Source organism: Panthera tigris, chromosome D1 (assembly GCF_018350195.1).
Source record: "Panthera tigris isolate Pti1 chromosome D1, P.tigris_Pti1_mat1.1, whole genome shotgun sequence".
Lineage (NCBI taxonomy): Eukaryota > Metazoa > Chordata > Mammalia > Carnivora > Felidae > Panthera > Panthera tigris.
Genome location: NC_056669.1, coordinates 27,259,094 through 27,286,003, shown reverse-complemented (window position 1 = coordinate 27,286,003; position 26,910 = coordinate 27,259,094). Strand labels below are relative to the sequence as shown.

At 41.9% G+C, this 26,910-nt stretch overlaps 1 long non-coding RNA gene across 1 annotated transcript; it reads left to right on the top strand.

Annotated features, from left to right (window-relative positions):
* Positions 1 to 457: 457 nt before the first annotated feature.
* Positions 458 to 8,637, top strand: LOC122231395. Its single transcript, XR_006208615.1, has 3 exons — positions 458 to 509; positions 1,386 to 1,674; positions 8,087 to 8,637. It is a non-coding gene; the product is annotated as an uncharacterized LOC122231395 (long non-coding RNA).
* Positions 8,638 to 26,910: the final 18,273 nt, after the last annotated feature.

Sequence of the window (26,910 nt, the reverse complement as noted above, 5' to 3'; positions counted from 1 at the left end):
TGTAGTGCTATTCCTGAGCTGGCTCATATAGGCTCCTAAGAGCTGATTTTGCAGAAATCTTCCCCAACTCATGTTGGTAGCTTGAAATTGACCATGGTGGGAATATCTATACCACAGAAATCAGCAAACCACACAAATCAGAGCTTTTTAAATTTTTCACCTGAAAGGAGAGCTTACCAACACACCACTGAATGTGTGGATTATTCATTGTAAACTTCCTTCAACTTTGCTGTAGACTTGAAAACTTTCGTAATTAAATATTGGCAAAAAAATTTGATTCAGTATGCTTTCATTGAAGAAAAAATAGATTAATAGTCTGTTTTTAGACTTTTGCTTCTGAGTAGAATTTAGTAGGTAGCAGCAAGACATTCTTCCCACTGCAACAGCTAGGGAAAATAAAGACTTATCACAAAATCATATTTTTAAAAACAGTGTGAAGAACCACAGAGGCAAAGAGGACTAGAAGAATGAAGTTCCAGAGGGGAAGAGCACATGGAAAATGAGTTGAGGTTGCTGGCAGTTTTCTTCCCCTGGGGGCCAAGGGTGGGGCATTTGCTGAGGCCCTGCCTGAGGACAGGGTTTAGTATGCAAAGGGGAAGAGAAATCAGGGGAGCTTTTCACAGCCCTGGTAAAACAGCAGCATGGTAAAACAGAACAATCTAAAGGAGTCCCAGATGTACGTCTGGGTTTTCTCCCACAGGACAATTATTACATTTGGGGTGGCACAGGAGACTTGGCGGGGGGAGGGGGTTGAGCCAGGAAGGAAGGGTGAAATCACTCCCTAGCCTCAAAGTTCACTAGTGGGAGTATCTTACAACCATACCCAGTGTTTGGTAGATTTTGAATCTGTATGACACTGAAGTTAAAGACCTCAACTGTCAGGCAGAGGTGACAGAGACACCACAGGATCTCAATCCAAAGCCCAGGGGGACTTGGCCCAGAAAGAGGCAGGACCAGGAATACAGTTAAACCTCCCTCAGTCTCACATTTCATAGATGACAAAGCCCCACTGGAGGCAGGAGACAGCAACAGATATGGACCAGGTCTCACCCCTGAGACATTTGCAACCAGGTAAAACAGTCTAACTAAACAGCCATGGCCCATTTTACTTTCTCAAGGCATCAAGGTGATCAGCCCTTTATACTGTCTGTCCAGCTGAGGAAAGGGAAAACCCTTTCAGGGGAAAATAATATTTTCAGTCTCTATGGTTCTTTTGTACATTATGTCTGGCAAACAACCGTAAATAATGAGACATGAGAGAGGTAGGAGAAAAGACCAATAACCAAGAGAAAAAAATTACACTAAAGCAGATCCACAAAATATCCAGAGGTTAGCGTTAGCAGAGAAGGATGTTGAAAATAACTACTATAATTCTTTTTTAATAGGGAAAATGATGGACAAAAAGATGGATGAAAGATGAAGAATTCCAACACAGAATAGGCATCTATTTTTTTAAAAAAAGTGGACATTCTAGAACTATCCTACCTGAAAGTAAGAACCCATTGGGTGTATTTAACAGCAGATAGGATACAGCAGAAGTTAAGCTAGTGAACCTGAAGACGTGGCTAGAAAATAAAAGCATATTGAAGGGCAGATGGAAGAAATGATAAAGAGAGTATCGGAGATATGCAGAATACAAAGAGTATAATATATGTGCAATTGGTATCCAAGAAGGTAAGAAATAATTAGGAAGGAGAAATACTAAAGTCAAAGTCCTTGCAGTCCTTACAGTGAAAGATGTATTACACTTGGATGTTCATATCCTGGGCGCTGCATTTACTGACTGTGGAGGCAGGAGACAACACTGAGTGAATCCTGTAGCTTCTCTGATCTTTTTCCTTCATCCATAAAATGGAATCAATATTATTAATTCCAATATTATTAATTCATAGTATTACCTATAAATGATAAAACTATTAAGGTGCTGTGAAAACGTTTTTAATTGTTGTTATTGTCTTCATCACTGCTTCCTTGCTTAGATATTCTAGTGGGCCAGTATGTAATCTCTAGCCCTAGCACATACCAGATTAAAATTGGCAATTGGTTAAAATTAAATTGAATTTCACTTAGGCTGTATCTCTCTTCTATCCAAAATATTTTTACTTTTATTGCATATATCCTCATATTTTTCCGATTTAGGTAACAAGCAGCATCTATTCCAGAGATCACTGAAATAGGATTTCCCTTCTGAGATTATTTCCTGGGACTGAAGTTCTTGGGTGGAGGGAGAACATGAGAGTCAGAATGGGAAATACGCCCCTAATTTGAGTTAGGGAGAGTTGAATTCATCTAAATTCTTTACTCATTTAGTCTCTAGTCACATTAGAACTGAGTGAAAGCCCAGAATCATATCAGGAAGGGTGGACCCATAAAACTCCCCCAAATAACATGTAACTGTGAGCATACATATATATTTATAGGCATACACACACACACACACACACACACACACACACATTTTAAATCTCTAATGGAACACAAGTCTGGGAAACATAATTTCAGATGGAAGATTTGTTACCATGGAAACACAAACTATGAATTTTCTGATTCTGAGCTATTCAGTAGAATTCTAAACCACAGTCTCCAAATTAGTTTATGCTCTTTTATCACTTCTGTTATTGTTTTTACAAAGAAATAAAGAAAATAAAATAATTGAACCTGGAGACTGAGCAGGTGGGAATATAAGAATAGGGAAAAGAAAAGGGTGGAGAAGAAAATGAAAGCAGCAGAGTGTTAGTCAGTTCAGGCTGCCATAACAAAATACCACAGACTAGGTGGCCTAAACAACAGAAATTTATTCCTTCATAGTTCTAGAAGTCCAAGGTCCAAACCAAGGTTTGGTTTCTTCTAACATCTCTCTCCTGGGCTTGTATATGGCCATCTTCTTACTGTGTCCTCTCATGGCTTCTCTCTCTGTGCACCTACATCCCTGGTATCTCTTCTTTTTCTAATAAGGACACTAATTCTATTGAATTAGGGCCCCACCCTTATGATCTCATTTAACTGTAATCACCTATTAAAGTCTCTATCTCCAAATACAGTCATATTTGGGGTTAGGGTTTCAACATATGGATTTTTAGGGGACACAATTCAGGTTATAACAAGCAGAGTAAAGAAGGATTGGTGTTAACTGATGGCTTCATAATTTAAAAATGTTTTGTCATGTCCATTAGTAGCAAATCAGAAAGCTACAGATCTTTGTTTCTTTTCTTTATTGAGGGTTTGAGGGCAGGGGTGATGATCTGCTTGCTTTGTTGGCTTAGATGTGTGGGTTTTGGGGTCCTGAGTCTTTCCTATCATCACATTTCTGGTGATCTTCTCTGTGTTCTATTCTCTTCAAATATCCTACCTTTGAGAAATTGAGGCTTCTAGTCATTCCAGGTAGGTCTTCAAAATTAAGCAACCCAATGATGACCCAAGTGGCTGGAGAGGAGCCACAGAGCACCTGCCCTGATATACCAAGTTCCCAAAGGGGTGGGATGCTATATGTCTCTGGCCTGATCCTCTATCCAAGACAAAGTTTACCCTTTCCTGCCAATGTATATGAAACAGTACATTGATCCAAGTCAATTCAAAACAACACTTATTATTTGGGAGGCTATAGATACTGGGGTAAAAACATCTCAGATACTGTCCTCAGGGAGCTTACAGTCAAGTGGGGAAGACAATTAGTGAGGCAGAATCAAACACATCTCAATAGTCCAAGGGGCAGCACCAGTGAAATCTCAGGTGAGAGTGATACATTCTGACTGGGAGAATCAGGAAATACTTCATGAAGAGGTAAGGTTTGGACAGGACCTGGAATAATGAACAGGAATTTTGCAGGTGGAAAAATCACAGAGTGTGGGCTATAGGGGGTGGAGTGTAAAGAAAGCAAATCATTCCACCCAGATGAAAAAGCATGAACAAAGTCATGGGAGCACAAAAACAATTGTAACCTTCAGAGATAAATACTAAATCTGATACAACTGGAGTGGTTGCTCTCAATCTTTAGAGTGCATAAGATCACCTGGAGGGCTGTTTAAAACAAGGGAAGGACAAATAAGATAAAAACAGAGAGGGAGGCAAACCATAAGAGACTCTTAAATACAGAGAACACACTGAGGGATGCTGGAGTGGGGGGAGTGGAGGGGTGGGGTGGAGAGGTGGGCTAAATGGGTGACAGGCACTAAGGAGCACACTTTTAGGGACGAACACTGGGTATCATATATAAGAGATTAATCACTGGGTTCTACTTCTAAAGCCAGACTACACCGTATGTTAACCAACTTGAAAAACAAAAACAAAAACAAAAACAAAAACAAAAACAAAAACACGGATTGCTGCCCTGCCCCCTCCCTCAGGAGTTTCAGACTCAGCTCTGGGTAGAGGCCAAGAATCTGCATTTCTGACAAGCTTCCAGGTGATGTTGATATACAGTGGATCCAGGGGCCACACTTTGAGAACAAGTGAAGAATAGTGAATGAGGTAGTGGTAGATAATGCTAGAGTGTGGGCTTTTTTCTTTAGACAACAGAGGGTCATTATGTCAGACAACCATTTGGAGGATGAATTGTAAGGCTGGGGGAAAGCTTGACAGCTTCCTCGGAATGGGGGCAAGTTCTGAAGCTGTTTTATTTATTTATTTTTTAATTTTTTTTAATGTTTATTTTTGACAGAGAGAAAGAGAGAGACAGAGCATGAGTGGGGGAGGGGCAGAGAGAGAGGGAGACACAGAATCTGAAGCAGGCCCCAGGCTCTGAGCTGTCAGCACGGAGCCCGATGCAGGGCTCGAACTCACAGGCCAGGAGATAATGACCTGAGCCGAAGTCGGACGCTCAACCAACTGAGCCACCCAGGCGCCCTGAAGCTGTTTTAATTATCCAACTGAGAAATAATGAACAATAAGAGCCTACTATGGAATTTCCTCATCAGAATGGAGAGGAAATTAAAGATGCAAATGACATTCCAGAAGCAGAATTAAACATGGAAGGAGAAGAGAAGAAGGTAAAGATCACATTACAGTTTCTTTTTAGGAGACTGGACAGATTTTAAAGCATTCCAGGGAAAAGCACAGGAGGAGGAGCAGGAGTGAAAAAATGGCACTCGTCCTTGGGATGGGTCCTGGGTGCCCAGAGATGAGGCATGTAGAAATGAGCAATGGGTTATTGGAAACCGGCTGGAGCTCTACAGAGAAGTGGGGATGAAGATAAAAGTTAGCATGAAAAGAAAATACACTCAAAGCAGAATGTGAGGAGTGCCTATTAAGAGGCCAGAAGAGGAAGGGGAACCAATGAAGTGGACCGAGGGGGAGCCATGGGCAAAAGCTTCTGAGAAGCCCAGAAGAGACCGAAGAGGAAACAGGTCAGCAGAAGTGGTGGCAGAGCGAGTTAGAGACAGTCAGAGAAGCACTTTGGTGGCTGATGACTTGGACACTCCTGTTAACTTATTCTTTCAAAAATATTTGTCGAGTGCCAAAAATATACCCTACATTTATCTGAATGCTGGGGGCACAGTGGTGAGCACAGTCTGCTGCCATGGTGCTTGCAGGATAGGGCCGGAGCCAAGGTGTTTTACAAGTAGAAGCATCCTGGAATCTATCACTACAGTTGCAAACGAAAAGATCAGGAGGGAATAGCAGATGAGAGGGTCAGCTGTAAAAATGGCACTTAAGCTTGGGCTAAGACAGATGAGCTGGGCAAAAAGAAGCAAGAAAATAATGCGTGTGGAAGCCTACAATGGGTAATATGTGTTGTGTCCCAAGAAAATGAAAGGAAAACAGGTGACAGGGACACATAGTGAGTGGGACTGGCGAGATAGGCAGGGACCCAAAAATGCAGGACTTTTGCTTCAAACCTTGTTAAAATTCCCCCACTGCAGAAACGTCTTTCAGAGTCAGTTTGCGATCTCTTCAACACATCAGCCTTGGTGCTTCACATGAACACCAGCTTGTTTTTAAACAAAACTGAAAATTTGAAATTGATAATTCACCTCCTTCACCAAATTTGGCTCTGAATTGCCTTCGGATTTCTTTAGCATTCAAAGCTAGCCTCACAGGACTAAGGCTTGCCATGATTGAAGATATATATAAAAATATATTTATGTGCCTGAGGCTCAGAAAGCAATTTCCAAAGAGAATTTCTAAAGCTGTTTTGAGCATTATAGAGCCTCTTGAGATGATGGATTCTTTCCAAACACATAGCAGAACTCTATACATCCTAATGAAAGTTCACAGCAATAATATTGCTTTTTGTCCTCTCCCTGCATGCCTAGCACTTTTGGGGTCTGAGGGCACATAAAGTGTATAAGGCCTGAGCTTTTGCTCTCATTAAGCTCACGGTCTCACTGAAAATTCAGTCTTGCCAGAGGGAAGAGCTTGGCAGTTACTCTATCCTATTATTAACAATTTTCTACAACTGGATTTATAATCTTACCTGGAGGGGTAAATCTAACATAGTAATGAGGTGCTTGGGAGCCAGACAGACCAGGGTTTGAGTTCTATCTCTGCCCTTTGCTGGCTGTGTGACCTTGGACAAATTGTTTTACCTCTCTGAGGCTCACTGTTCTTTTCTGTGATGATAATACCTCCTTCATAAGCTCAGTATATGAAGCACTCAGTACTTTACTGGAACAAGTGTTGAGCTATCATTACTATCCTGACAGAGCAAATTGAGGCAAAGGAAAAATGTACCAAATGGGACACAGACACTGGTGATGGGCTTACACCCGGCCTGTTCCCTGCCCCCAATCAGAAGAAGAGCAAGTCTCCCGCACCTTCCAAGCCCTGCCTTCTCCTGCCTCCTCCCTGCTTGAGGCTCTGCCAGTTGTGGGATGACTCTTCTTCCCCAGCCATCTGCCACTTTCATAGACGCCACTTTTCTATGTCATTTTACAAGGCAGCTATGCTTTCGCAGGCTGCCCAAGGTCATTCAACTGCTAATATAGACTTGTAGTCTTGCTCCTCTCCTGACAAGCCAGAGACTTTTACTGCTTCAACTCAACCTGCTTGTCCCCTCACACCTTTTCACACCCAGGAGTGTCAGGATTTAAGGCCAGCTCCTGGGTCTTCAAGAGCCACCTTTGTTTTCCTTCCATCCTACCTGGAAACTTGGCAAGGTCTGAATGAGTTAATGTTTCAGAAAACACCTAAGGATGTACACTCCAGGTTCCCACTGATACATTAAAAGGGCGCAAAAGAAAAGTGCTGAGTTGGTGGGTCCCTGCAGCCCGGTTGGGCAGGCATGGAGAGGGGTTGCATGTTACTATACAAGTGTTTCCATTCAGAATGACTCACCTGCTCCTAAGTTGGTACCCTTGGACCCTGGAACAACTTGGCAAATGGAAAACTAAGGAGACTGTTCATGATATATGTTTGTATCCCCAGCACCATGATTTAAATACCAACTCCTTCCACACACCTCCTTTACATACAGTGAACAGATGCACACACTGTCCCAACTCCCAATTTACCCAGGAATCTGACCCTGGGGCAGGATGGGAGCCCTAGGGACACCAGCCCCCTCAGTTATTCTGGGCCCTTGGGGAAAGGGTACTTGGGCAAGGGTAGGACATTATCCAGTTTCAGAAGAAAGGATGACAGAGGACATTTTCAGAGGTAACTCCACGACTGTCATGCAAATATAAAATGAATGCATGTCACAGAGTTTACCCAGTTAATTAATTAATAAGGGAAAGCAGACATTAAAACTGCTCCAAATGACAATTTGAATGTTTTTAATTTTATAGGCAATTTAAGAAAGAAAATGTACCGTAAGTTCACTACGTTAAAATCTAAACTGGTTAATGTCTCACAGGGTCAAAAACCATAACCTTGTGGTTATTCTCTTCCCTCCCTCAGGAAAGAAATTATTTTTTGCCCTTTGCCAAATTCTGAATGATTTTTCTCCAGCCAGCTCCAACCTATCCTTCAACCTACCCTTCAACCTACCCTTGCTTATCCTTCACCCAGCCCCGGTCTCTGCTCTATCCAGACAGTTTGAGACCCAATTTAACTATTTTCTAGAAACCTTCTATCCAAGCTGGATTAACAGCTAACTCAGCAACTTCTTATGGCTTTGTCTTTTCATCTGTGGGATGCCTGTGTGCAGGAACTGGAAGACATGGCAACATCAGCTGTGGATCATGATACTCTCTTAACAACAAATGGCAGGGGCTCCAGTTGCTGCACACCACGAGTTGATCCACTTACTGCGATTGTGTGGAAGCCCCATCAACCAAGACATGAGAGGCCATGGTTCAACCTGAATCATGGACATAAAGGAGAAACCTCCTGGAACAAAAAGCCAGAATTGGGAAAAATGACCATAGAAAACTGCAATGAAACTCCTCAAACAGGACCCGTAAGATGTGTGTATTTCATTTCATGCTAATAATTGTGTGTTAATTTAATCTCGCTTTTAAAAATTAAATTGAAAAAAGGACCACAATGGACATTGTTCCTGTCAGCTGCACACTCAGCGACTGTTTACCACACATCTATTTGTGAGCCTGCACTGTACACAGTGGTGCATATAATAGACAGCATACCTGCCCTTCTGAAGCTTACGGAGAAGGGACTCTAGCAAATACCAATCTTCCCTTACATATTTCATATCTTCTCAAAGGGTTTTCATGTACAAAGCCCTCAAGCCTCAAATCCTTTCAGCTGTTTATCCAAACTGCATCCTGCCTGTAACCAACTGCACCTGCACCCTTGCCCTGGGGCCCAAGCCTTTCCCATCTCTTGCCTGTGCAGCTGCAGTAGCCTCCTCAAAGGCATTCCTGCTCTCCTCCTCATCTCACATCTATTCCTCTTAATACAGGCAGAAAGTCTTTTAACAACATGAGTCATATCAAGTCTATCCATAGTTTAAAACCCCATCCACCACCTGCAAGGCCCTCATGGTCCAGTGCCTGCCTATTCCCCATACTAACCTCTCTGATCCTGAAAAAGCATGAAATTTGCTTCTGCCTCAGGGCCTTTGCACATCCTATTCCCTACCCTAATTCCTCTCTGACAGACTCCTTTTATCATTCAAACCTCAGTTCAAATATAACCCTTAGAGAAAGCTTTCTTCACCCCCAGTCTTGGTAATGCACCCCTGCCCCAGGTTACTCTATCATATCTCCAAAGCACTCATCACAGTAATTACCTTGCTGTTTATTTGTTGATTTCCTGACTTTCTACACTCAATTGCAAGTTTCTTGAAAGAGGGGCTGTGTCTGCCTTTTTTACTGTTGAATATCCAGCACCTAAAGTAACACTTGGCCCACGGGGTACATGGAACGCCTGACATAGTGTGGTTTCCTATGAATATTTGTGGAATGAGAAAATAAAGATGTGACTTATTTTTTTTATCACAAATCCAAGCATTGCAATTTTTACTCAAGGCAAACACTGGACAGTTAAAAGCACAGAAACAGAATTTAATAAATTTAGAATTAGATGATAATCTCCATGAAAGGGGCTCCCATTGCTCCTGCTAATGAGATATAGCCTAGAGCAGAGTTTGGCACATAACTGGTATATATCCTGCAAATAATATATAAGGCTCAGAGCAGAGTTTGGCAGATAACTGGTACTTAACATTGATAGTTGGTGCATTTCTCGGTGGAAGAGCCTGCTTAGGCAGGGTGGGGCCAGGCAAGCTGTTCTCTCTGAGGTGAAAGGGAAGCCTGGGTTGGATGGGAACTTCAAGTGCTTGCCTGGCATGCATCTCTTCTAGAAAAGGATTCTTGGGAAGCCGAAGGTCATCTCTGCTCAGTCAACAGCTGAGTCTGAGAATGATTTTGTTCCAAACTGATTGCTCTCCTCCTAAGTCCTTCTCTCCATGAAGATCCTTGAGTGTCGACTCAGAAGTTTATCATCGTAGCATTTTTTGTCTGTTTCTAACCTATAATTCCTCATTTATAAAAATGGGGGCTCTGGAATAGATCTTTAAATTCCCTTCAGAGCCAACATTTGACGGTTTTAAGTGAAAATGTGTTCCACCTGGAACCAAGGGGTGTTCAGGTCAAGCCTTTAAAGAAAACAATTCAAGCTTAACTGGAAGGAGGACATCCAGAGTTGGTTATAGAAGCTCCCTCACAGCAGGTGTCCCAGGTAATGAGGCCTTCACTCACCTGACCCCGAGGTAGTACGCAACAGCATGAGATGATTATGAAACCCATATCCTGTCCCCTCCAGGGCTTGGCATTTAGGTTCCTGGAACTTCTCCACTCTAAGCAGTGATACTATTAAAGAATGTTTTAAATTGAGGAATGAGAAACATTCTCCACAGGAGTTTTTAAAGTCCATGTGTGAGACTGGTGTTCTTAAACTCAGCATCACCTGGGGGTGCTTGTTAAAAGTGTAGTCTCCGGCTGACTTCCAAAAGTCTGACTCAGTGGATCTGTACTTGCAGAGCCTCCAGTTGATCCTGGTGCAGATTTGTGGTGGAAAACTACCCGCATCCAGTGCGACCTGGTGTGAAGGAACGTGTGCTCTACAGAGACATGGGCTTAGACAGGCTAGGGACCTCCCCTCCCCTGCTTCCTGTGGCTGTGTGAGATGAGAGGGTCCCAGCAGCCTCTTCACAGGTCAGCTCCAGGCCAGCAGGCTCAACAACCCTGTCAGTCATCTGAAGGGCCTGTCTTCACAATGCCAAATAGCTAAACACTTAGAGAGGACAAGGCCACTCATGTCCAGACATACAGGGTAAGTAAATCCAACCTCTAGTAGGAGCAAGTTCTTTGTAGAGCAGTGAACATATGAGCAGATTATCTTAAGGCTATCAAGTCTTGAAAATGTGATTTTTGGGAGGAGGCCATCTCTTGCTCCCCTGTTAAGTTGATTGAAGGAACTTGAATAGCAAGCTTGATTCTGCATGAATGGTATTTTCATCAGGTCTTCTGAAAATGCTGTTTCTCTACTCCTTTCTAGAGGTGATGGCAGGGAACATCAAGCTCTTTTACAAAGTCTCTCATCCACCATCACATACAAACCTACAAAATTAAAATTCATGCATTTGTCCTCAAAGTTAGAGAATCTGACAAATATAGAGTCACTGGAGTCACATTTCCCAATGATAGCCACCCCACTCTTTCTCACTGTGTACATAATCAACAACCTGCAGTGATATTGAAAACCCCTACTCAGAGGAAGTCAATGCGGGAAATGAAGAGGCCAGAATTCATACAGGGTTATTCACTATGAGTCAGAGAAACAACCACAGAAACAACCAAGTGGTCCCTCTCAGGCCTCAGCCCCTGAGAACTCTCCCCACACCCATCCCCAGCACCCTACCTCCAGGGGTCTGTTTGAGGCACATAGAAGAAGACAGTTCTCACAAAACTTCTGTGAAACTCTGAGCCCACAGAAGAGCCTGTAAGAAAAGAATCAAAGGCTCAGGGCTCTTACCTTCATTCTATGCCTTCACCTCCTCTCTGCTGTTGAGGTTCTACCTCCAGCCCATAAAAAAATAAAAAGCTTGAGAATGAGAGAGGAAGCAATAAGACTCCTTCTTGTCATGGCACTTGCCACACAGAAAGTACCAAGGGTACTTCTGGGTTGTAGCATATTCTAGTATTGCTATTGTATTGACTCAAAGAGCAATGTTCTTCAGTGCTAGGCCCAACCAGCTCTAGACTCAAACAAAACAAAAAACAAAAAACAAGCATCCAACCAAAAAGTGCTCATGCTCATTACTCCCATGCCCAGATATCAGTGCCTAACCAACTGCAAGCCCAAGGTCACAAGCATTTCAGACTTCAGAGAAAGAGCAAGCAAGACATGACCCTGAGATGACTAGTGGTCAGTGGCAGGCAAGGGAGACTCCAGAGCCAGCAGGTTCTGGCCCCAGAGGTATTGCTAAGAGCAATAATGGCAATAGCTCTGTCAAACCAAAAGAAGAGACTAGCTGACTTCTCTCATGTAAGCAGTAGAAGCATTATTGGCAATGTAATTCTTTATGTGGTGAGTTCCAGAAGCCTTTTACTACCCATCAGTGAGCCAAAATAACTAGAATTCTAAAGTCAGAAAGGACCCAACAGGTGTGGGGACCCATGGGCTCACTGGAAAGAGAAAACTAGGCCAATAGTGCACTGGAGGTGTAGACCCCCTGGAAAGTCGCCAGCTCCCAACTCAGTCTTATAGCTAGCTGACTGTTACCATGCAAGAAACTTGTGCCAGGTTTGTCCGAGCTAATGATTTTTCAACATAAGCCCCAAATTCTGATTTTTATGTGAAATTTCCCAATTTTAAGATGTTGGCAACTAAGTCAATGTTATTTAAAATACTGAAAGGGCCAAAGAAAACCCATCTGGATCTAGGGGAAGGGCAGGTTCAGGTTGTGGGCCTCCAGCTAATAACTTCTGATATATATCAATTATTTAATAGCCAATAAGGTAATCACTAATAAAAATTGGGTGCTTCACATGCATTATTACATTTAGTCCTCACAGTTGAGAAAATTAAGTTTATAGAGAACAGGTAGCTTCTCCAAGGTTTCATAGCTTTGTACATAGGGAGACAAGATTCAAATCCAGGTCTGACATCAAGTACTAAACGCATAGCCATTAAGTGATATTGCAATTCCAGAAACAAACAATAGTTGCCTTTAAATGCACTCATCCCAAGGAATGACACACTGAAAGTGACAACTGGTTTTTTAATCACTTAGTGTTTGTGGGAGGATAAGACCAGGAAAGACAGACTTACAAAAGAGAAGCTATAACCCTCCCAGTGCACAATGGCAGGAGTTATATTGAGAACGTTCTTTCATTCTCCATAGTGCAAGAATCCCTTCTAGGCCCCATGGGATGAGTGTTCTAGTTCCTTGCTACTCAAAGGGCAGTCAATGGATGAGTAGCTTTGGCATCTGCTTGGAGCTTGTGGGAGAGGTGAACCTCAGCCACACCCAGAGCAGCATTTATTGAATGGGCCACTTAACAAGATAATCAGCTGATCCTTATGCACAGTGAAGCTTAAGAAGCCTTCAACAGGCCCCAAGTGGCCCTTATCTGAGTTGTTCTCAGCTCTGCGCTGGGCCTCCCATAGTTCCTACCATACTCCATTTCAGACTGCCAACTCCCTAAAGATAGAGGCTTCATCTTACATTCCTTTTTAACCTCTTCCTGGGCATGGTATACAGTCAATTGGGCCCTATCAACCCAATTGCAGATGAGAGAAGTGGGGTGGTTCTTAAAGCACACTGCAGAATATCCTTCCCTAAAACCACAACCATGCAAATTAGCTCAGGCTACCAGACTGGTGGCAGACCCTTGAGAATGTAAGATTAATGAGCATAACCTTTCAAGTGCCCCAAATATTATCCTGGTGCTCTAGCAATGTAAGTGGTACCTGCACCAAAAGAGCATATATATTCTATAGGCAGAAAAAGATGGTTGTAGGCTCATTGATTCTCAACATTGCCAGCCCAAAAAAAGCAAACCAAGATTCCTGACTGAGTAAGGACCTCTGGGCTCCCACAGGGCCATTGTTGGCAAAAACCCTCCCAAAATGCTATGGGCATAGATGTGAAACCAGAACTGGGGTGTTACTACTCATCTGCCTGCTCTAAGGGTGGCTGGAATGTCATGCAGAAAGACGCCCATGCCTGGACCTCTAATCCCTTGTACTTAGAGATTACTGCAGAACCTCTTTGCTCCATGGCACATGAGTCCTTTCCAGAAAATGGGGCAAACTCCTGTCCTGACTCTTCTGCCATTGCTGCTAAATTTTCAACCATCCCTGTGCACTGGATACACTCAAAGGATAAACATCATGAGAGTGCAGAGGATGGAAAGGCCAGTCAGCTCACGTGCCTGCTCTTGCCAACATACCTTTCCCCACTGGCCCAAGAGCTAAGGCCTCCCCAGTGATCATGCCTTGCAGGAAAATTCTCACTATCCCTAAGACAACCCAAATTCTTTAAGCATATATGTCACTTCCAACTCCTTCTATAGCCCTCACCTGCCTTGGAGACCATAATCACTGAAGGAAAAATAAAGTAAAATTTCCCAACACCCACCTCCTCCTCCCCACGGACCTGCTTTGTGCACGTGTGCAGCTGGAAAGCAGCTCCTGGCTCTAAACCACCAAGGCTTTCCATTCCAGTTAAACTGTGATGTTGCCATGGAAACAACCAGTGAGGTGTTTCTCTGGCCGTGACCCAGGCTGAGGACCCGAGGCCCACATTGCAGACACTCTCATCCCAAGACCCTATGCCACACCTCTCCAACCCAGGGTAGCTCCCCGGGGCCTCCATGGGGTTGTTCATAGCCCCGTGTGTGTAGGTGCGTGGACTTACACGTTTGTTTTCTTTTCAGCCCAGCCCCTCCCGACACACAAAAGGCACATTCTTGGGGGAAAAAAAAGAACGAAAAGAAAAAGAAAAATGTATTTTTTTTTTCCTGCATTCCAGCTGCCTGAGCTAAGCGGAGGAATGAATGGTTTGGGAAAAATCTCACACAGGAATAAATTTACAAGGGACAGCTGAGCGGATAAATTCAGTCCCCAAAGAGGGGCATTACGAGGCCTTTTGGCAGGAGTCTGCCCCTTGTGCAAAGCTGTCTAAAAAGAAAAACAGAGCAAGAGAGGGGAGCTTTCAAACCCACCCCAAAATAAACCTTACAGAAATCCTTTTAACTCCCTCTAGCTGTTAGCATTTCAAGACAGGAGGAGGCCCATTAACCAAGGCAAATCAATCCTTTCTCGATGGACTGCCTGTGTCCCTGAACTTGTCTGGGATGCTGCTCTCACTCCTCCCTTATCCAGGTAAGTGGTCCAAACTTATCCAAGTTTTTTGGCTTGACTCATCGTCCACATATTCAAAGACAAAAATGGAGTTTGACCTAGTAAGAATCTGGCAAACAGTGAGAGATGTCTCCCGAGGCGACCCCCTGGGCTGGAAAGTGGGCCAAATAGGATAGGGGCAGACTGGACAGGGCTGGGAGCTGGATGGAGGCCCACCCCGTGGGAAGAGGGAAGCATTACAGGAAAGGATGGGGGAGGGTGACTGCCACCAATGTTGGAGGATGCTGGGTCCGAACAAACATAACGTGTTTGTTCCTTTGAGTCTCCATAGCTGTTTTCTACAAAAATGGAGTAAAATTAAGCCAGAATCATTTTTGGACATTTCCCTCCAAAATGGGTGTTGAACACTTGCCTCTCCCCTGCTTCCTTACCGCTTCCTTGACTCATCACAACTAGTGGTTGGTTACTAGAATTAGGAAAGTCCCCTTGCTTACTTTGAGGTCTGAAAACTCCCTGGACCCATATCCTCTCCCTTTTCTCTGGAAACCAAATCCTAGAACTTTTACAGCTGGCGATGACCTTCTTGTTCCTCATCACACAGCTTTTCCCAGGCTCTTTCACCCGCAGGAGAGCCTGAGACTCTAAGCCCAGCCGGATGGGCTCCTCTGGGAAAGCTGAGCTGTTGACCATCACCAAACATGTTTGGATGCCTTGAGCAGTGCAGAGCTCGAGTTACATTAGTCCTTCTCCACCTGTATTCTTACTTCTGAAGTCATTGTCAGTCAGGACCTGGTGAACATTTACAGTGCGGTCCTGCACTGTGTGCACACTTGGAGACATAGAAAGATACACAATGATTAAGCCCTGCCCCCAGTCAGCTCCAAATTCTGATTAGACAATAATTACCAGTTGCTGTGACTGGCTGTGTTCCAGGCCCTAAGCTTTTTACTGAGTATTTCATTGTGGTAAGTGCTTTGTTTGCATTCAATATACAGGTTTTCTGTGCTAGCTGAAAGTGGTTATGAAACCTCTCATAAGCCAAAATGACGTGAAGCGAAGAAGCAATTACTATTTTGTAAAAGTGAAAATGCTCTTCAGATTTCTTTCAGTTAGCAAAAACAGGTACCAATGTAGGTCTTTTGTAAATGCATGAAAAGTGGTATAGGAGCACCTGGTGGCTCAGTCGGTTAAGCATCCAACTTCAGCTCAGGTCATGATCTCACTGTTCGTGGGTTCAAGCCCCACGTGGGGCTGGGATTCTCTCTTTTTCCCTCTCTCTCTGTCCCTCCCCCAGTCATGCTTTCTCTCTCTTGCTCAAAAATAAATAAATTAATTAAAAAGTGGCATAAAGTGAACTTTTGGATAGCAGGAGAATCTGTAGTAGTCAAATGCTTGGAGGAATCTGACTAACTGGAGATGAATCTTGGGTCCACCTCTTATTAGCTATGCATCCTTGTGCATTAATCTCTGAGTCTCATTTTCCTCATTTGTGAAACACATATTTATCTATTTGTATCTACTTTGCAAGATTTTTGTGAGAATTTGATGAAATCGTGTTTAGAAAGCTCTTAGCTCAGTGACAAGCGCATAGTGCTCGAAATAGTATTGAGCAAACAGTGCTCAAACAGCATGATTGAGTTTCTAGGTTGGTTAACACGTGGAGGTGCTAGGAACAAGCACACCCAAGAGCACAGAAGCTCCACCCACTCCCTTCCCACATATCTTGTCTTATGCATCTCTTCCATCTGGATATTCCTGAATTGCAGAAACACCTCCTTTACCCTCAATGGAGGAAACCAGCTACGCTTCATGTGAAAATCCTGCACAGTTCTCAGCCAAAACAGTGACAGCCCATGTTCATTGCATAAGGCTTGCATGTTAAACATGGAGAATACCTCCTAGTCCAAGAGGGAAAAGACATAGAAGATCTGCAGATGATCCTGCGCTTCTTCCAACAAAGAATCCTTCACCAGTATCTTGTTTTCTGCTATGTCCTGTGAATCATATGTTAATAGTAACTGGGTAAGGTATGTCAAGTCTGATTTAACAATTCAATGTTTTGTCTTATCTTAATAAGGAAAGAAAAAATTAAGAATGTTTTCATTTTAACATAGTGGGTATCTATGTAAAAACACATACACATACTTGTATTTGCAAAAGTGAATTGGAAGAAGAGTCCAGACACTAATGAAAATGGTTACCTAAAGAAAGTAGATTGAAGAAGCTATGGATAAGAGTGAAATCTTCTGAGCATATGTTTTTCAATATTTTGTATTTCAATTAAGTAAATGCTTTACATATAAAAACCATATAATTAAAGCAAATAGGAAAAGAAAACAAGCCATAAAATTGAACATAAAAAATATAATCCAACTGTACAGCATATTAAAATGAGATATTAACTAAGTTAATATTTTAGAAATATTAACTCTTAGTAGTTTTTATGTTGCTAGTAATATTGATAATGTAATTTGAAATGATTTTATAAAAATTATAGAGAAAAGCATCTCTATTGATGTTTAAGAAATAAGATTCTCACTAGAAGAGATACAATTATAGAATCAAAGAAGCCTGGGAAAACTGTAACATTAAATATGGAAAGGAAAATGTGGCATTATTGTTATTAATAATAATCATCACAATGGCTGCCCCTGATGTGACCGCCACAGCCTACCAATGGTGCTGAGCTTGAACTTTTGTGTCAGAAGATAACATCTCTCTGTCTCCAGCCCTTCCTAGCCAGTAACCCTCAAAAACAGCTACTGTCCTTCCCCCGTCAGAAGGAGCTTAAGAGAAGGCAAGAAAATGAGTGGCTCCTGGGCTGCTTAGAACCTGTAGAATTATTTTCTAGGGACCATTCAGCCATGGCTCTTAAATGTTTCCTTCTGGTGGCATTTGTATGGTCCAAATCTGTCCTCTTCTTTCTTCTACTTGGCTCTCTTAAGAGGCAAGAAATTACAATGAAATCAAGAAAATGCATAAGAAACCCAGCTTTGCCTCTTTTGAAAGTTGCCTCTTTGAGCCTTTATCCTTGGATAAGCCATCCCTGCTTTCCGAGCCTCAGTTTTCTAATCTATAAAACAGATATACAATAATGCCCATCTTGCTAGATGGTAAAATTTAGAGATTATATGTATAGCATGTATATTCAATGAATGGCTAGTATTATCCTTATTATTTTTAAAGACATGTGAAAACACTTCATGAGTTGCAAAACTTCACATAACTGTCAAGTATCATTAGTTATGCTTCAGTTTTATCATCAATCATGATACTACTGGTTCTGTGCAAAGAAATTGCACAAAACTTGGCTCTGACTCAATGCGGCAGCAAGTACAGCACCTGGGCAGGATCCACAGCCTGCAGAAGAAAGCCATCCAGCAGACATCTGAGTTCACCATGTGCCTTGTAACTTAGGGCACAGGTTGGAGTATAGTGATCATTGGGAGGGAGATTGAAGGAATAGCCTTAGTATGTTTCTTTCCTGCAATGAAGAACAGTTAATAAAATCCCTTTGGAATAGCAAACATTGGCCATTTGGTAGTAGGTGAAGAAGGTGGAAGTGGAGGCTGGGATTGCTTTTGGAGTCCTATGACCACACCACAGGCCACAATATGTTTTTAATAAGCAATTATTAATAAATGGACAATAACTGCTTTATTAAGACTACATTATTAAATGCATGTTTGATAGAATGAAGCTATTGAAGAGGAAATTCACTGATATTTTCTTGTTGTAAGCTATTACTTTTGAAATGCCAGGGCTTCATTCTGTCCAAGAGATCTTGGCTTTAGAGGAACTCAAAATCCAAGCAAGAGATTAATCTATCTAAAGAGAAAATGATAGCCTTTCTGAAGGGTGTGGGTAATCATCACAAGAATGATGATAGCCAACTAGAAATCTCATTTCCAGTTGGGCTAAAGGAAAAGGACATCCTAGGGAGGTTCTGCATCCTAACCAAACATAGTAATCATTAACATCTAGTGTAAGCTTCCAACTGTTTGCCAGAATAATTCTATGCAATTTACAAACATCACCTTGTTTAGAGATTCTGGTGACAATTCTCTGAGGTAGTTATTATTAGTATCACTTAAAGAATACTGATGCTCAGAGAGATTCAGAAATGTACCCAACATGGCAGAGCTAGCATGTGGTAGAATGAGGATTCCAAACAGTTCTGGCTGTCTGGCTCCAGAGCTGACACGCAAGGCTGACTGTGGCTATTCCTATAATATCACTATATAGTGTCCATTCCTATTTTCAGGGTATGGCTTCTGAAACCTGTTCTCAACTTCTTCCTCAGTAACAGAAGAGCCTACAAAAGTTAGTTGAACATGTGGCTACTCAGAGTAAAGACACATTTCCCAGTCTTTCTGAAGCTACATGCAGCCATGTGACTAAGTACTGGGCAGCAGGATAGAAGTTTGAAGCAATGTGTCCAATTTCTGGGAAGTGTCCTTAAAGAGAAGGGATGTGCCCTTCCCCTCCCCTTTGCTCTGTCTTCTTTTCCAGCTGTCTAGAATGCAGATGTGATGACAAAAGTTGGAGCCATTATCTTGGGCCACAAGATGGAAACTGCTTATTGAAGATGGCAGAGGAGTGGCATAGAAGGATTCTGGTCACTGACAATTGTGGTCTCACAGTAACAATGCTGCTCTGGCTCTCTAGCATTTAATGTGTGGGATGAATAAACCTTTATCTACTTATTTTGGGTTTTCAGTGACTCAGCTGGATAGAATCCTATCTATTGCACCAGGGTACCTCCATTCTTTCCCCATCTCTTCCTACTTAAATTCATTGTTCTTCTGTGAATTATCTCCTTTTCCTCTCATACATTTCACCCAAATGGGTTCAAATTACACATGTATCACATTAAACAGATCACCAAAGGGGCATAAGGACAGCCTGGGGTCTCTGGAGAAAGTAGGTATGAGTTGGAGCCAAGAACCAGGCTCTCAGAGGCAGTGTTCTTGGGCTTGGTCAGCAGAGAGGGAGTAGTTCAAACCCAGCTCTTCCTGCTCAGTTAGCCTCCCTGCCCTTATGAGGCAAAGCATGAGTCTTGCCAACAAAATCTTTCCAAGAAAATAAATTCCAATCATCCTGCTTTTATAATTTCTCTCCTGCCATTATTCCCAGAAAGATGTACATGATGTGACTGTCATGAAACATCTGTCTCTAACCTCACCCAAAAATGCCAGGTTCCAGGCAGGACCAAGCCAGACTAGACTGTACTTTTCCCTCCTGCATGTGTCATCCTGTTTATCTTCCAGGACAAGTCCATCTGAGTATGGCTACAAAGAGAAATGTTTCTTACACCCCCCATGGGAGTGGTTCAAAGAGTTCCAGGGTGGATGAGACCTAAAAGTTCCCTGAATCATTGAATCTTAATGCTGGAGAAACTACAGAGGTCATTTTGTCCAAAAACAAAAAAAACAAAAAACAAAAACAAAAAACAAAAAGGTGATGGAGGAAGCAACCTAGTTGAAGCCAAATAGTTTGTTATTAGAAAACTGAGACCATTAACAACAACAACAAGAGAAACATTTAATCACTCTTGCTATGTGCCAAACCCTTTGCTAAGCACTTAACATTGACTATATGATTTAATTCTCACAACAACCCAATCAGATAGGTACCTAATCTAGAGGCTCAGAGAAATTAAATAACTTGCCTGATTTTACAAGATGATAGGGTTTTGAGTTAGGATTCAAACCCAAGTGTATTAGTTGCTAGAGCCTGAACTTTGCTCTTTTTACAGCATCATGCTACCAATTCATTCAAGCTTGTTGTCACAGAGTTGTTGTCATCAAGCTTATTCACACACAGTGCTGTCCTTGCAGACACTCAAAGACATTGACACAGATAACCCCTCTGTGGGAGTCTAAAATCCACATCTTCAGGAAGGTTGGGCTTTACTTCTATCCACAGGCACCAACCTAAGCAACCACTTTCAAGGTTCAGGCAAAAGCCTGATGCTGGGATTTCCCAATCCCTTCACCCTCTGACTAGTTTATTCAGTTCTTCAAGAAGTATTTAGTCAGTCAAATAAAACTATCTTCAGCTTTAGGGTTAAAAAATTTAACAAAAGAGATATGGTACCTGACTTTAAGGCACATTTCAGTGGGAAAGATGGACAATAAATGAATAATTTCATGAACATGTAGTGGCAATTGTGTTAAGTGCCACAAAGGAAAAGTCCACATCACTGGATAAAAGCAACACACCTGGCAAGGGAGTGGGATGTAAGAAGGCTCTGAGATGAATAGAAACTTGGTAAATTCAAGAACGTGAAAGAAGCCAGGGTGCTGAAGACATGACTAGGAATCAAATCACTTATGACCTAAGAGGCCATGTTAGACTATGGGACTTGATCCCAGGAGTAAGAATGAGCCACTGGAGAGTTTTACACAGGCAAAGGATGGAGTCTGATTTGCTCATAAAAATAATCACTTTAGCTGCTACGTGTAGAAGACACCGATGAGAATGGAGATGGAAAGGCCTCCCAAGTTGTCACAGTCATTCAAGTGAGGGGCAGTGAGTTTGGACAAAGGAAGAGCAGAGAAGAGAGACAAGTAGATGCATTTGGGGTGGTAGACATCCTGCATATGGGAGTGAAGAGCTCAGAAGAGCAGCCTTATCTAGAGACTTTGGTTTGGGAGCTGTCACCCTCTAGATGGTATTTGAAGCCATGAAAATGTGCGAGATCTCCCTCAGTGAAGTAAAGTGACAAGAAAAGACATGAGAAGAAAAGAAACCTGAGAAATTCTACAACTAAAAACAGGCAGAAGGAAAAGATCCATCAGGAGAGATGGAGAGAATAGATGGCCAGAGAATCAGGGAGCTAACCAGGAGTGCGTGGTGTCACAGAAGACAACACAGCATTCCAAGAAGGAGCAAATGGTCAGTGGCGTGAACATGCCATAATGGACCAAAAAAAAAAAAAAAAAGAAAAATGAGTGAAACTTTCAGGTTGGTGAATACATGGAGTGCTGGGAGGATGGCATGACAGGAGAAGGCATGGAAGCTGCTCCCCACCCTTGCCCTATGCATCTCTTCCAATTCATTTGGCTGTTGCCCGATCCTTTCTTATAACCCAGTAAGCCAGGCACTGGTCTAGAGATTTCTACTCAAAGCAGAAGTTCAAAGGCCAATATGTCAACACCATCTAGAAATCTATTATAGATGCTTTTAAATCCATGACAGCAGTACTCCCAAAATGTTGCTACTAAGAGTTATTCAGGGATGATTATGGGGGATAAATCAGATGCAGAAGACCTTTTTCCTGCAAAGATGGTTTAGTAAATCATCCAGCTAACTCATTTCCCAGAGACAAATAGCTAAAGAGGTCAATATTGAATTGGAGGATGATGATAATAATGATAATTTTATGAACATTATTTCTTTAAAAAGAAACATAAGATAATATATTTAGAAATTTTCAAGATTCAAAACAAAAATATTGCAAGCTTAGAGTTTATATTTAAAATATTTTTAAGTATTTCTGTTAACTGAGGGTAAATCTGTAACTGAAAGAGACTTAGTGAAAGTATTATATAAGAATTTATATTTTTGCATATTAGTTTTTTACCATGACTTCATTACTAGAGAAACTTTCCAGCTCAAAGACATATATAACAGCATTGGTTCTTATTTTTTAATATGGTTAACATTAACTGAAATGTATTATAAAATTTAGAATGTTATTCTCTTGACATATCTGAATATATAACTTACTGAATGAGGGCTTGCTTAAATATCACTCTTGAGTAAATATTAAAATAAATCCACTATTATACATTGCTGCTTCATGATCAAAGACAAAGGCAGTATTTTAATTTGGTTACATTTAGCAAAGTTTGAGGAAAAAAGCTTATAAATATTAACCTCTTTATAATTTTTAATAATTTCTAGAAATTCTTGATTTCCTGAGGGCAAAAGGATCTATGTATGAGAAATGGTATCCAAATTTGCTGTTTGTTACTAAGTATGTGTTCTGTTTCCAATGTTTGTGATAGTATCAGCCACAGAGACCTTGACTAGTCCCCCCCCCAAAAAAAAATGAATAATGCCCACTGGGTAGAGCATATATTACTGACTTTAGCAAAATCCATTTCAATAGAGTGATGAGGATCAAAGCCAAGTTAGAATGAAATCCATAGTGAATCAGAGGGAAGGGTGTGGAGATGACCATTTCTACAGACCTTTTTTCATTTTAGACTTACCCTGGATTGGCTCTGGCTCACAACCCATTCAGGGTCACCCTAATTCTCACCTCTGTCCCATAGGAGGAAGATGTTAGAAGATTGGAACCAAAACACCCTGGCTCTGGTCCAGCCCTGAGACCAAGAAAATGATTGAAGAAGTAAAAAGCACTAAGTCTAAGTTTATATGAACTGGGTCAATATTTTTTAAAACCTTGCAATATTAAATCATCTTATAAATGTTATATGTAGGCTTGGGGAATGGTAATTTTCTAACAAGCTAGGAGTTGATTGCAGGGTCAGAACAATAGACATTACTGGATGCTAGGAGAGCAGGGAGGTGTGAAGGAAGTCAAGGTGTGACTAGGTGGGAGCCAAAAGGGTGAATGGAAGGGCCTGCCAAAGACAAGAAGTGATCAAGTAAGAGTAAAACAGTCAAGGCTAGAGACAAAGAATCAGGACAGCTGATGACACTTGACCAATAAAGGCACCCAAGGTGGAGTCCAGGGCCGTGGGATTCAAGGGTGTGAAAAACTCACATAAATGTTAGGTGGTTAGAGTGGGAGAAGTTACCACTGGCTGTGGGATCTGGGCTTTTAACCATATGAATGCAGCCTCAATATTTCTTCCACCCACCTTATGGAGTATCATTAGTCTCTTTTCACACCAGATGACTTGCTTTGGGTCACACAGCCAGTGAGTGGCAGACCCAGGACTCTGCCCCAGGCAGAGCCCACTGACCCAGGGCCCACTTCACTATTTGCAATACATGAGCCCAGCCAACCTCCCTCTCCTCCTGGTGTTATGTACTGTCACTTATAGGTTGGAGGCTTAATTTCTCCAAGCCTTCTATTCTAGTTTCTTAATCATACCACTTTCCATAGTTAGGAGTCAGGGGGACAAAGCAATGTTCACAAGGTTACTGCAAAACTCACTCAGCCCCACTCCTGCTTCTGATCTAGCAAGCCAGCAGAAAATTCTTCAGTTGAGCTGCTCTGCTGAAAATTCTCTCTCCATTATCTTAAAATCATCCCTCTATGGAAACTGAATACCTGAAACATCTCCATAAGCAAACCAGGGCTACCAGTTGATTAGACCCTGAAATTAGATTCTGAAAACCCACCCCACCTCCCCACTTTGTGTAGCTGAGGACCACACAGTTTGTGCCATGCAGAGGACCCAGGAAGGACAGTGGGTATCCGTCACAAACAGTTGCATAACATTGCTGACTGAACAACTTTTGTCTTCATTCACTGTCCCAGACACACAGGATGGCTCCTGGCCTCTGACTACAAACAAGTGACTCAGCACAGATGGGCAAAACAGGAAGTTAGCTCAAACTGTGTGTGCATGTGCATCTGAATGTGTACATCGGTGTGTGTGTTTGAATCTTTGTGTGCATCTAAGGGAGGACTTATAGATGTTCCAACTCTGATTGCTTCGTCTTTCTTATCTGACCCTTTTAAGCACATGTTGGAGCTTGAGAGAGAAGCAAATAAGATCAAATAAGATCATTCCCATGAGTGTCAGGCAACATGAAACATGACGTTTGGGGACTAATTCAGTTTGTATCTTTATTTGAACTGAAGCTCTTCCGTTCCCACATGCCCCAGGGATGAAGTTCTTGAGCCCCTGTGGGACCTGCTAGAGCTATTTTCCCAGTTGCTAAGCAATGTCAGTCCCACTTCATGCCCAGTGAGCTCATGCCTGTACTGTGGCAGTGACTGTGGGTGATCTGGGATTAGCTTTACAACAACCAGAAAAAGGCGGGGAGAGGGGGGAGAGTGTGTGTGCAAACAGCACACATGAACAGTGACAAAGTGATGAAGGATGTCTCTGATGGGAGCTATGAGGAGCAGTAAAAACAAGAAGTGCCATTTTAAAGATCTACTCTATGCCAGGTATTAAACTAGGCACATGAGTTCACTGAAATAGGGAAGACACAAACAGGGGAGGCGGCCCCGTGAGAACAGATGCCTGCCATTCACTGTTTTATTTGCCTTACACGGTGCCTGGTACATGGAATGAACTGAGAAATTATTATTCAAATAAGTGAGTCAGAGTATTTAAGAGTAGAAAAGAGCCACCATCTAACCCAAGTCTGTCATCTACTATACGAGATAATCTTTTGGAGAAAATCCTCCCCAGATAAACACCCTCTGTCTATCCCCCATACACATCTGACTTACATTTAGAAGGCTCACACAGCAAAGTTGCAAATGGAGGAGGCTTCTGCCTTCCGCTCCCCATTGCAGAGGACCCAAACAACCACTGGCAAACAAGAAAAGAAGGTGAGAATCATGCCTAATTGCAAAGATTTGTCTTGGCCCTTTGTTCCCACTACTGCCAACCCCCAGCCCAAACCCTGAGACCTCAGGCATGGACTGCTTCAACAGGATCCTAGCCACTTCCCCAGCCTCCTTTTTTCTGCTGTTTCTCTTCCAGGCCATTCTGATAACACAGCAGCCATGGTTTCTCTTCTTGACAATTAGTTCCTTCCCAAGAGCCTGCCTGGTCTCTCCTAGCCCCACCAAGCAGCCCTCCTCCTCCTGCAGAGTCATCCCCACCAGCTGTTCATCCAGTCTCATCTCTCACAGAGCCCCAACCCTGCCTGCTGCTCTTACAGACCAGGCCTCTTTGCACCCATACACACATCTTAACCAGACCCAACTTTGAACATTTGACAAATGCCCCTCAGTCTTCTTTTTGCCAAACTGCAGTCATTACTTCTGTGGAAGACCTCCTCCTCCAAGAAGCCATCCTTCTCGATTTTCTCCCAGGCTTGTCATCTTATTTTCATTTGGATTTCCAGGGATGTTTTTTTAAATGTGGTAAAGTAAACAACATAAAATTTATCATTTTAACCATTTTAAGTGTACAACTTAAGTTTAACATCATGAATATATTCACGTTCCAGAACTCTTTCATCTTCCTAAAACTGAAACTCCACACTCACTAAAAAATAATTCCCTATTTCCCCCACCCCCCCCCAGCCCTGACAACTACCGTTTCTGACTATAAATTTGACTACTCTGAATATCTCATATAGGTAGACTCATGCAATATTTGTCCTTTTGTGTCTGTCTTATTTCACTCACCATAATACCTTTAAAGTTTGTTCATGTGGTATCACATTTCATCACATTTGGCCTTTTAAAGGCCAAATAATATCCATTATATTTTGTTTATGTATTCATCTGCTGACAGACATTTGGATTGCTTCCACCTTTTGGCTACTGCAAATAATGCTACTATAAACATTGGTGTACAAATATCTGTTTGAGTTCTTGTTTTCAATTCTTGGGGGTATATACCCAAGAGTGAAGTTGCTGGATCATACAGTAATTCAATGTTTAATTATTTGTGGATCTATCATACTGTCTTCCACAAGGCTGGACCATTTTACATTCTTATCAGTAAAACACAAGTGTGCCAATTTCTCTACATCCTTACTAGACTTGTTCTTTTCTGTTTTTGTTTTGTTTTTATAATAACTAATCTAATGGTTACAAAGTGAATGAACCACAATGGATCATTGTGGTTTTAATTTGCATTTTCCTGTGGCTAGTTATGATGAGGTCTTTTCATGTGCTTATCACCTATATCTTTGAAGAAATAGCTACGCAAAACCTTTAACCATTTTTTTGGTTATTGTTGTTGTGTTGTGTTGTGTTGTGTTGTAGGAATTCTTTATTCTGGATACTAATCTACTTTCAGATATATGGTTTGCAAATATTTTCTTTCATTCTATGGCTTGCTTTTACACTCTGTTGACAGTGTCCTCTGATGCACAAAAGTTTTAAATTTTGATGGTGTGCAATTTATCTATTTTTTCTTTTGTTGCCTGTGCCTTTGGTGTCATCAAAAAATCATTGCCAAATCTAATGTCATGAAGCTTTTTTCTTATATTTTCTTCTAAGAGTTTCATAGTTTCAGCTTTTACATTTAGATTTTTTAAATGCATTTTCAATTAATTTTTTGTATATGGCATTAGGTA